Source organism: Sinocyclocheilus grahami, unplaced genomic scaffold (assembly GCF_001515645.1).
Source record: "Sinocyclocheilus grahami isolate Dianchi unplaced genomic scaffold, SAMN03320097.WGS_v1.1 scaffold1986.1, whole genome shotgun sequence".
Classification (NCBI taxonomy): domain Eukaryota; kingdom Metazoa; phylum Chordata; class Actinopteri; order Cypriniformes; family Cyprinidae; genus Sinocyclocheilus; species Sinocyclocheilus grahami.
Window position 1 is genome coordinate 39,779 of NW_015507165.1, and position 10,145 is coordinate 49,923.

Consider the following 10,145-nt stretch of genomic DNA (forward strand, 5'->3'; position numbering starts at 1 on the left):
TTCTCTCTCTCTCTCTCTCTCTCTCTGCATTGTTTTACTTACTTGTTTATGACATATCCGACCGAACTACAAACTTTCCAGTGATGTCTGTGAGAAAGGTAGCTATATTCACTCGTCAAACTCACGCATCTGCGCTGCCGCGCGCTCAATCCACTCAGCGTGATTTGCTTATCAGCTCGCACACATCAGCTATACAGGCATTAATACTGAATGTTTAACATTATATTCATTGCATACATATACTTCGTATGCATCCTTAATCTCTAATAACTCAATTCTGCTGTCTGTTGTTCTGTTGTCAGTGTTTCTTTGTCTGAATATGGCACTTATCATGTTGTGTGGTATCGGTGTTTGGTATCGGGGCATTTTAATGAGTACGAGTACAGAAGCCCAGTATCGGGCGTACATTTGGTCCTAAACTACCTACTGATCGAGCTTAATTTAGCTAAATTTTCAACCCTGTTACTATTATTGTATAGTTTTGTTCATACATTTTTTTTTCAATTTCATCTGGAAAAAAATATATAAAAATAGTACAATCTGATGTTTATTTATTCTTTATTGCTGGAAAATTAAATCAGACAAATTAGGGTTTTAATCTGTATTTAGAAAAGCCCCAACCAGGGGTTGGTAACAGGGTTGCAAAAAAGGCAAACCTCATATAAAATAAAACAGTAGAAATAGAATAAAACAATTAAAATAAAGTAAAATATTATATTATAAACATTATAAAAATATACATATAAATTATAAAGACAATATTAATATATATTATATAATTAATATTAATATATATGTAATTTTATGATAAAATAAAAACAAACATTCTGCAAGACAGCAAGTCCTTTTCTCTCCCGCTCTCATTTGGTTTCTCCATCCTTCCTTTACTATTTATAATACGATAATTAAAAATTTTAGAAATAATGTTCTGTAGGGTTAATAAGCCATTCTTTTTTAAGGTAAATATAGTGTACTGTATATTTTTGTGTGGTATTTCATTTTAAAATCTTACAATAAAACTAAAATAAACATTAAAAGAGACAACAAGTCTTTTTTCTCTCCGTCTCTTTCGGTCTCTCCATCCCTTCTTCCTTCCTTCAACTACTCCCCTCCTTCCTTCAGTGGCAATGACTCAGGTCTCTGGAGTTTGTTTTTCCCCTTTTCTCCTCCTAACCCTCTCTTTTCTCTCCCTCTCTCTCGTCTTTTAGCGCATGAATCTTATAAGCAGATAATGACATCCCAATAGAAGGCATTTGTTGCTCGGTCTGGGCGTGGCCCTCTGCTATTTTCAGGCGCTGTCATGTGATTGGCTCAATGAGGGTATAATTATGTCCAGTGCATGAGAGAATTCACTTTCTCCCTCTCGCTCTTGTTTTTAGTGGGGTGATGTTGTATCTTGTGGTTGTTAGGCTACAAATGGCAACTGCCGTGGTATATAATGAATAATATAATGACCTTGTTTATTTCCTTTAATCGAAAAAGGTGATCTGCAGTTCACAACACATGAGGGAAAATCGAGACACGTACAGGCAGGCCGTTGCTCATGCTGGGTGACTGTTGTAAGCAAAGCTACTCTTCTGTAAACATGCGGCATGACTGTGTGTGTGGAAGAGTTTGGCACTTTTTTGAAAGCGGATGGCAGCCTTGTGCCAATAGCATTTGGGGAAAAACAGAAAAAAAGGAAAGGTTTGCTTTAAAATTCAGACAGACAGTGTTTTCTTACAGCTCTCTGTCTGAATGTGAGATATTAAGAGACATTTTCCTTTTTTATTTCTATCTATCTATCTATTGTTCTATCTATCGTTCTATCATTCTGTTGTTCTATCATTCTATCTATCGTTCTACTGTTTTATCTATCTATATATCTATCATTCTAACATTCTTTCTAACGTTCTATTGTTCTATCATTCTATCCATCCATCTATTTTTATAAAATCTTCTGGTTCAGGGTGGATTAAAGGGATAGTTCACCCAAAAATGAAAATGTGATGTTTATCTGCTTACCCCCAGGGCATCCAAGATGTAGGTGACTTTGTTTCTTCTGTAGAACACATATGATGATTTTTAACTTTAACCGTTGCAGTCTATCAGTCGTATAATGCATGGCAATAGTAACAAAATCTATGAGAGTAAAAAAAACATGCACAGACAAATCCAAATTAAACCCTGCGGCTCGTGACGACACACTGATGTCCTAAGACACGAAACGATCGGTTTGTGCCAGAAACCGAACAGTATTTATATAATTTTTTACCTCTAATACACCACTATGTCCAACTGCTTTGAGCGCGCGCACGGCATCCGGTGCGTGAGGTGTGTACACGCTCTGGCGTAGTTTACGCAAGCGCCGGAAGTGATCTCTCGCGCGTATACGTCACTCATTGTTTACACAGTGCACAGTCATTGTAGGTACGATGGCTAATCAAAATGGTACTTACTTGCGCTTATCCAGATTGTTCAAACCGATTTAAAACTAAAATATTACGTTCTCTCGCACAAACTCATTCGAGAGTGGTGACTTTCCACGTATTCCCAACTTCTGAGCCTGCTCGCCTGAAGTTATGGTTGATTGCTCTTCGGCTGGATATCAACACGCCCATTAACGTAAACTACACCAGAGCGCGTACACACCTCATGCACTGGATGCCGTGCGCGCGCCCAAAGACAGTTGGACATAGTGGTGTATTATAAGTAAAAAAATGATATAAATACTGTTTGGTTTCTGGCACAAACCGATCGTTTCGTGTCTTAGGACATCAATGTGTCGTCACGAGCCGCAGGGTTTAATTTGGATTTGTCTGTACATGTTTTTTTTACTCTCATAGATTTTGTTACCATTGCCATGCATTATACGACTGATAGACTGCAACGGTTAAAGTTAAAAATCATCATATGTGTTCTACTGAAGAAGCAAAGTCACCTACATCTTGGATGCCCTGGGGGTAAGCAGATAAACATCAAATTTTAATTTTTGGATGAACTATCCCTTTAACGCTTCATTTCCCAGAATGCCTCACCTGTAATGAATTTCATTGAATTCCATTTCAGTATAAACTCCTCTTCCTGTCATTCCAATCTAACTTCCTGTGAGGTGTGGCCAATTTGATTCAAATTCACACTCAGTTTTTCAGTTCTGAATTTTGCACAACTCTGAATTTGGTCCACTTTGTGGGTTGCGTGACTGTTGTGTAAATCAGCAATGTATTTTTTATGCTTTTTTTTTTATTATTGTAAAACCTAAAATCAAATGTCTATGTTAAAAGTATATTGATGGTGTTTGAAGACCTCTGAAGAACAGAAATGCCGGGACCTGTGAACATGTCTATATTGATCTGATCAGTCACAGCAGTTCGGTGTATCTGTCATTCAGTGTGTCTGCTTTCGTCTTATTGGCTGAGCCCAAATGACATAATGAGCTAAGAGCATCATGATTTTAAGAATGAGGAGAGCTCAGCATTAACAGACGTGCGCCACGTGTGAATGTACCATTCATTAACTTGCTAGCAGTGATCATCTGGGAGCAAGAGAGCATGAACAATACGATTATGTCAGAAATAATGAAAAAATGTGTATCCTCAAGACAGCTTAGTCTTGTCTGGTATCTTCCTCTCATTCTTTGTTTCTCGTCTAATACTTTTTTTTTTTTTTTTTTTTTTACACAGGATTAAATTCATAATCAAACGCATCCTAACAGCTGAGATGAGTCAGACATCCATCTGGAGCTTTGAAGTTTTTGTGTGCTATGATAATTAGAGCATTTCTCGAAACTATTTGGACAGAAACATTCTTTTTAAGCAGTTGTGTTTTATTTATTGCCACCGGATGCATTCAGTATTGTTTATCAACATTGTTTAGAACATCACAATATGTTTATTAAAGATCCATGGTATTGTTTTATTAATGCTGTATTGACGTCTTTTATATTGAAATTGGAAGCTCTGGGGGACATTTGACATTGAGGGGGTCCCGGAAAACCATAAGAATTATTAATTAAATATTTTTAAATTATTTAAAATATTTTATATTATAATTATTTATACTCATAATACCATGATATTATAATCTTTTTATTTTTATTATGTAATTATATTATTATGTAAAATATTGAACATGGATTATACTTTTTTGTTTCATTGAATTGAATTGAATTATTGGCCTGATATACAGTAATGTTTTTTGGCTAACTTTTCATTAGTCATTTTCCATCATGCTCCAGTTTTGTGACTGTCAATGCAGATCTTTGTGTCTTCACATGATGTGAGTCAAGTTACAAATCTTTATGATTGTTCATACACTTCAATGACTATAATTTTCTTTGCACATAGGTACCTATTTTGGCGTTGCCATAGAAAGTAATAATTTCTGGTTCAGACATGAACGCTCCATAGAAGAATCTCTGAGTTGACATTTGTAATTATAATAATTTAAAATGTATTATAATGTCACAGTGCTGGGCAGCCTTGATTTGCTACTTATTATCACTAGACTGTAAAATTTAAAGGGCAAGTGAACAAATTTGTAAAACGTCTCAGTCAAGAGAGCATTTTATTGATCATAATTGGCATAAACACACAATCATTTTAATATGATGATAAGTTTTTGGAATCTGTGATACATTTTTGAGCATTCTTTGATTAATATACATTTATTCAGAAAGTTGTTACATTATAAATGTCTTAACTGTGACTTCTGATCAATTTAGTGCATCCTTGCTGAACAAAATTAATATCTTTAAAAAAAAAAATCCTACTGACCCCAAACTTTTGAACGGTATTTTGTCAACTTGTTCTAGTACACTATACATCCATGACCTCAGAACTCACAGACATGGACTAAATGGACAATACAACACCAATTATGAAGTCATATGATCTTTAACTGCATTTTAATTGCATTTGAGTGATGACTAACCGACATGAGGACAAGAAAATGGCCTTGTTACTCGATTGTCGTCGCTCTAGGTATCATCAGCGAGACAAACTGCTGATGTGTCTGCTTTGAATAATATTGCTTCTGTTTGTGCAGTTCCCTGGGAAATGGATGAAATAATAAGAGGTGCATTATGCAGTTTCCTCATGTTGTTACAGATCGAGACAGTCATTGGCTGATCGGCATCTGCTGACCTCACATTCACAGTAGATGATTTGTACAGTATGTTCTTACTGTACCCTGCATTTTCTTTCCCTCCTCTCTCCATCAGCTGAGGCAGAGCTGAGCAGGAATGCACCAGCTGTGAGCCGTACTGCAGTGCCAGGGGACTGTAAATAGGGACGGACTGAATGTGCTTCCTGTCGGCAGACAGCAGAGAGGACATACGGGACTGGATCCGAGCAGCTCAGAGTCAGGTAGGACCGCAGACTGTGTCTGTATGCCATTACTCAGAGGGCTAGATGAGGACTTCCTGTCCACCGGTGGCTTGGGAATGCTGTTGGAATGGGTTTTTCACAAGCTAAGGATGTCTGGCGTCTTGATATTCAGCGACGTGCCAGGTTAGAAGTGAGCTGGGAAAGGTTTGAAATGAGGCATTGTATGTTGAGCACGCATGCTTTCTCTCTGTGGTTCGGTTCCTCAAGTGCCCTCGTTTTTCATTCCTCTTTCTCTGCATCACTCTAAAGGTTCTTCGGTTCAGCTATGGGGTAGGTTTTTCATGGGAAGTTATTGGTGTGTTGGTTCCAGGTACCATTCATCAGTTTCAACAACAGATGAATGGTTCTTTAGAAAACCACAGATTGCTTCTCTTTGGAAATTCATTGGAATCTATGGAACATAAAGAGTTAGTCTATTGTAGGGTGACCATACGTGCCATTTTCCCAGGACGCGTCCTGGCCAGGATTTGTTTTGGCTTTGTTTTCCTGTTTTCATGCTTGCTGAAGGTAATGATCGAAAAGTAGTTTGACCAATAACATGCAAGCATTGTACATAATGGACCAATCATGGCGTGTGAGAAGGTGGGATCTACGGTCAAAGCGATGCAATTACGCATACATATTAGGTGTGTTCGACTTAAAAGCAGTGCGGCTCAGACTGATCAGTGTTTGACATCAAAGTACCTCGAGAGCGTTTCGAAAGCATAACCGTCTGTATCAGGGGTGCCCAAACTCGGTCCTGGAGGGCCGGTGTCCTGCAGAGTTTAGCTCCAACCCCAATTAAACACACCTGAACCAGCTAATCAAGCTCTTATAGGCATACTAGAAACTTACCAGCAGGTGTGTTGAGGCAAGTTGGAGCTAAACTCTGCAGGACACCGGCCCTCCAGGACCGAGTTTGGGCACCCCTGGTCTGTATGGTACTTTGATGTCATACACCGATCAGTCTGCACACGCAAACAAAGTCAAAACCTAGATATTTTAGGCAATATAGAAATCCTGGCCAGGACGCGTCCTGGGAAAATGGCACGTATGGTCACCCTAGTCAATTGTGTAACAAGATTTTACAAAGATTCTCTTATCGGACTAGAGGTACTTGAAGCTTTTCTCATTGGAACTTCATTTTCATTGGGTTTTCTTGGATTGTTTTGTTTTCTGTGGCATGATGGCAGTTTTTTAAAAGGCCGTCTCACTTGGGAAGGTTCTCCGTTAACATAATTGGAGCTTTAAAAGTTTCTTGTTTGACATCATAAGGACATGTGGTCAACATGAAATTCAATTACATCCTTTTTCCTTTATTAAAAAGTAATTTAAAGGGATAGCTTACCCAAAATGGAAAATTCTGTCATTTACTTAACCTCATGTAATTTCTTCTTTCTTTTGTGCATGGAATACAAATGAAGATATTGTGAGGAATGTCTCAGTGTTTTGTTCATACAATGAAAGTTAAAGGAGTCTAAAGTTGCTTTGAGTTTTGCAGAAGAAAGAACGTCATGGGTTTGGAATGATATGAGGGTGAGTAAGTAATGACAGATTTTTCATTACTGGGTGAATCCCTTTAATGCATTAACATGCAATAACACTGAATCAGTGTACTATTATTTTAGTATTATATATTATTATAGTTATTATTTATATTTTGAATTGGTTTTATAATTATTTCATTATTCATTAATATATTTTCATTCAGTATTTTATGTTTTTTGTCATTTATATTTTTGTTTTTTTAAATTCTATCTATCTTTTAGTTTAGTTTTTCATCTAATATTTATATTTTATATTACTTCATATTTATTTAAACTAATAAAAATGTTTTAGTTTTAATAGTTTGAGTTAACAATAACAAAACTCCACTGAAGTATTAAAGTTCATGGCAATAACAGAAACCATTGATTGGTATTACCATTGGAATACCATGTTCCAGGTTAAAATACTCCTCAATGTGAAGAAGTGAAGTAACCCCCCCCCCCAAAATCTACAGCAAGCTGGCATTAACATCTGGCTCCGTTCTGATGAGAAACACCCCCTTTTGGTGATCTAATCAATTTTACGTGGTTAAAATCCTGCCTACTTTTTTTCACATTGAATGTTCTGTAGATAATGACCAGAGGCTTTATTTGTACAAATACACTAGCCTTAAATCTGTTTCTCTCTCACATTAGTGTAAGTAACACCCGAGGGGGTTGCATTAGTGAGATGTGTGAGTGTTTTTGTACCATGTGAGTGAGTTTAGAAGAGGAACTCTACCATTGGCTTAGCCATGTGGAGCGTCTGAGATAACACACCTGGCACAAGTGAACTACAGACCTCAAGTAACCTTGCGCACACACACACACACACACACTAATTCACATGCAAACACACACTTTAAAAAAGGCTGGGTTAAATATAACCCAGCGCTGGGTTAAAAAGGAACAAACCCAGCTATTGGGTTGTTTTGACCCAGCAGTCTAAGTAAGTACATGCTTTCACACATGCATACAGTGACCCACATTAAAACATGACAAAAATATGTTTGTTACTGTAAGTTTCAAATCATAAAACTATACATTCAGTGTTTGGACATTAGTTGTTTGCAGAAACCACTTGGTTTAAAACCTTTCAAGTGTTACTCACATGCTAAAATATTTTTTTAAGTGCGACTCCCATGTTAAAATAGTTTTCTGGGGCTTCTGTATAGAGCAACTGCAACCCTCTTCCTGTGCAAGGCGTGCTGTGTTATCTTTAGCAGTGTATGAAAGCCGTTTCCTCTTTTTGAAGCTTTGACTTTTAGGACGTGTATGTTAGTATGATATTCTAAACGGGATTATGGCAGTGTTTTTTCCATATTTAGGATTTGGGAAAGGGTTTACGCGTGTGAAAAAGTGTGGCAAACTTCTCAGAGTCTCTGAGGAGGGCAGTGGTGTTTTCTAGGGGAAAATGACACAGCTCTCTCTGCGGCTGGTACACCCAGATGCAAATAAGATAAAAGCAGGTTTCCATGGTGATAGAGAGAATGATCGCTGAACACACACTCACAGTTGCTTCAGTCTGTGCTTTATCATGTGATCACACATTGAAACTGTAAACACATGCACACACTTAAACATCTTAACGCAGTGTTTTGCATGCATGCTACTCTATGCACTGTGACACACCAGGGCATATGTTAGTATCTGTCCCAGAATGCATTGCGGTGAGCCACATTGGCTGGTGACCCATGTGTGAGTTCCTGTCTGACTCTCAGTGGAGATACAGCTCTCGCACTACACGCGGGTAAGAACTAAATGAACACAAACAGCCTCAGATATACACATTTACTCTATATGTTCTGTCTGCATCTATAGCTCTGAAGTTATTTATAAAAATGCTTGTTTCATAATGAATTTATATGTGTATTATATATTGCTTTAGAAAAGCTAACAGTTACCCTCTGTGATGTAGATTTTTGACCTTATGAGTTGTTTGCTTATGGCCAATTTACACTTTTTTGCATTGTTTTATGTGCGCACAATTTGTTTTATGAATGTTTACTGTAAAATAATACTGTAAAATAATCTTTTTAAATTTGTAAAAAAAAAAACAGGTTGCTCTGTTTGCAAGATCTTTACGTAAAATTATTTTTCAGGCATTTTTGCGACTATATTTTGCAGTTTGTAACCATAAAAATATTCTATTAAATACTATACATTTAGTAATTATATTACAATCTATTGCAATTACTGTAATTCTTGATATATTTGAATACATTTCACTGTATATGGTTACTTACTGTATACACTTTATGCATATTTACATTGTTTTCTCTTAAAATGACTAACATTTTTTCAGTGTGTATTCTAACATGCTTGACCGCTTCCACTTGTGTCTCTTTGTCTCGTGAACGTTCAAGTTCTGGTATGCAAGCCATTTACATGTCCTTTTACGTATGTATCACTTTGTAAATTTCCATTTTATGAAGTTGTTGGACTTTGCTGAAGAGTCATAGTAGCTACTGATCGCTCTCTCTCTCCTCTGACATTGCTCGACAACTTATTTGATTATATTCAAAGTCAGTTTGAAGAATCAGTGATGTAAATCTGCTGCCAAGCGCCATTGGCCGTGTAAAACACACCAGCGACATCGCTTATGAATGTATGAGATGTTCAAAAGACGATTTGTTATTAGTGCATTAAGCTTTTTTTCTTCTCTAAGACACTCTTGAGAGGTGTTAATGTAAGGTGTGACATGCTTTTTGTTTATTGCAGCTGTAGCTGGTGATTATATTTGGCGGGAGGAGATAAACAGCCATTCTGTTTAGTCATTCAGAGCTGTTGTAATTTTTTCCTGTTTGTCTTAGCAAAGTGAACTGAAATGCTGCTTTCTCAACATGCTTTGGGTCAAACAGTGTTAGGCTTTGTTAGGTTTTGTAAGACCTTGTTCCAAAAGAGGACGTTTGCAAACTGAGAACTTCACTCACTGTTACTCATAAACTTCCTGTTTTCTCACTGTTTTAACTGTTTCAACAAGTGAAACTAGTTTCCTAATATAGCAGCTGAGTTTTCTGAGTGGGTATAGAGCCTCTGGACTAACTTTGAACATCAGATGTTTGTTGTAGCACTGCACGAGTTTAAAGAATGACACATTTATTAAATTAATTGTTATTTCACGAAGAAGTCATAATATTTTATATATATTTTTATATATTTTACACAAAATAAAATGTTGTGCTTTCATTACGTTACAATATTCTATCAATGTTATTATTTAATGAAGCATAACATTTAAATATATATATATATATATATATATATATATATA

General features: G+C 36.6%; 1 protein-coding gene across 5 annotated transcripts in view; it reads left to right on the top strand.

Annotated features, from left to right (window-relative positions):
* The window catches only part of LOC107573627 (muscleblind-like protein 1), a 69,055-nt gene that overhangs the window by 10,323 nt on the left and 48,587 nt on the right, over positions 1 to 10,145 (top strand). For 2 of the 5 annotated variants that reach the window (XM_016260055.1, XM_016260056.1), the window contains exon 3: positions 5,201 to 5,345. The exons of 2 other annotated variants lie outside the window; for them this stretch is intronic. The gene's annotated coding sequence lies outside the window, so the exon portion shown is untranslated. Of the gene's footprint in view, positions 1 to 5,200; positions 5,346 to 8,527; positions 8,622 to 10,145 lie in introns of those variants that run through there. One more of the 5 variants, XM_016260054.1, reaches the window with a different exon arrangement.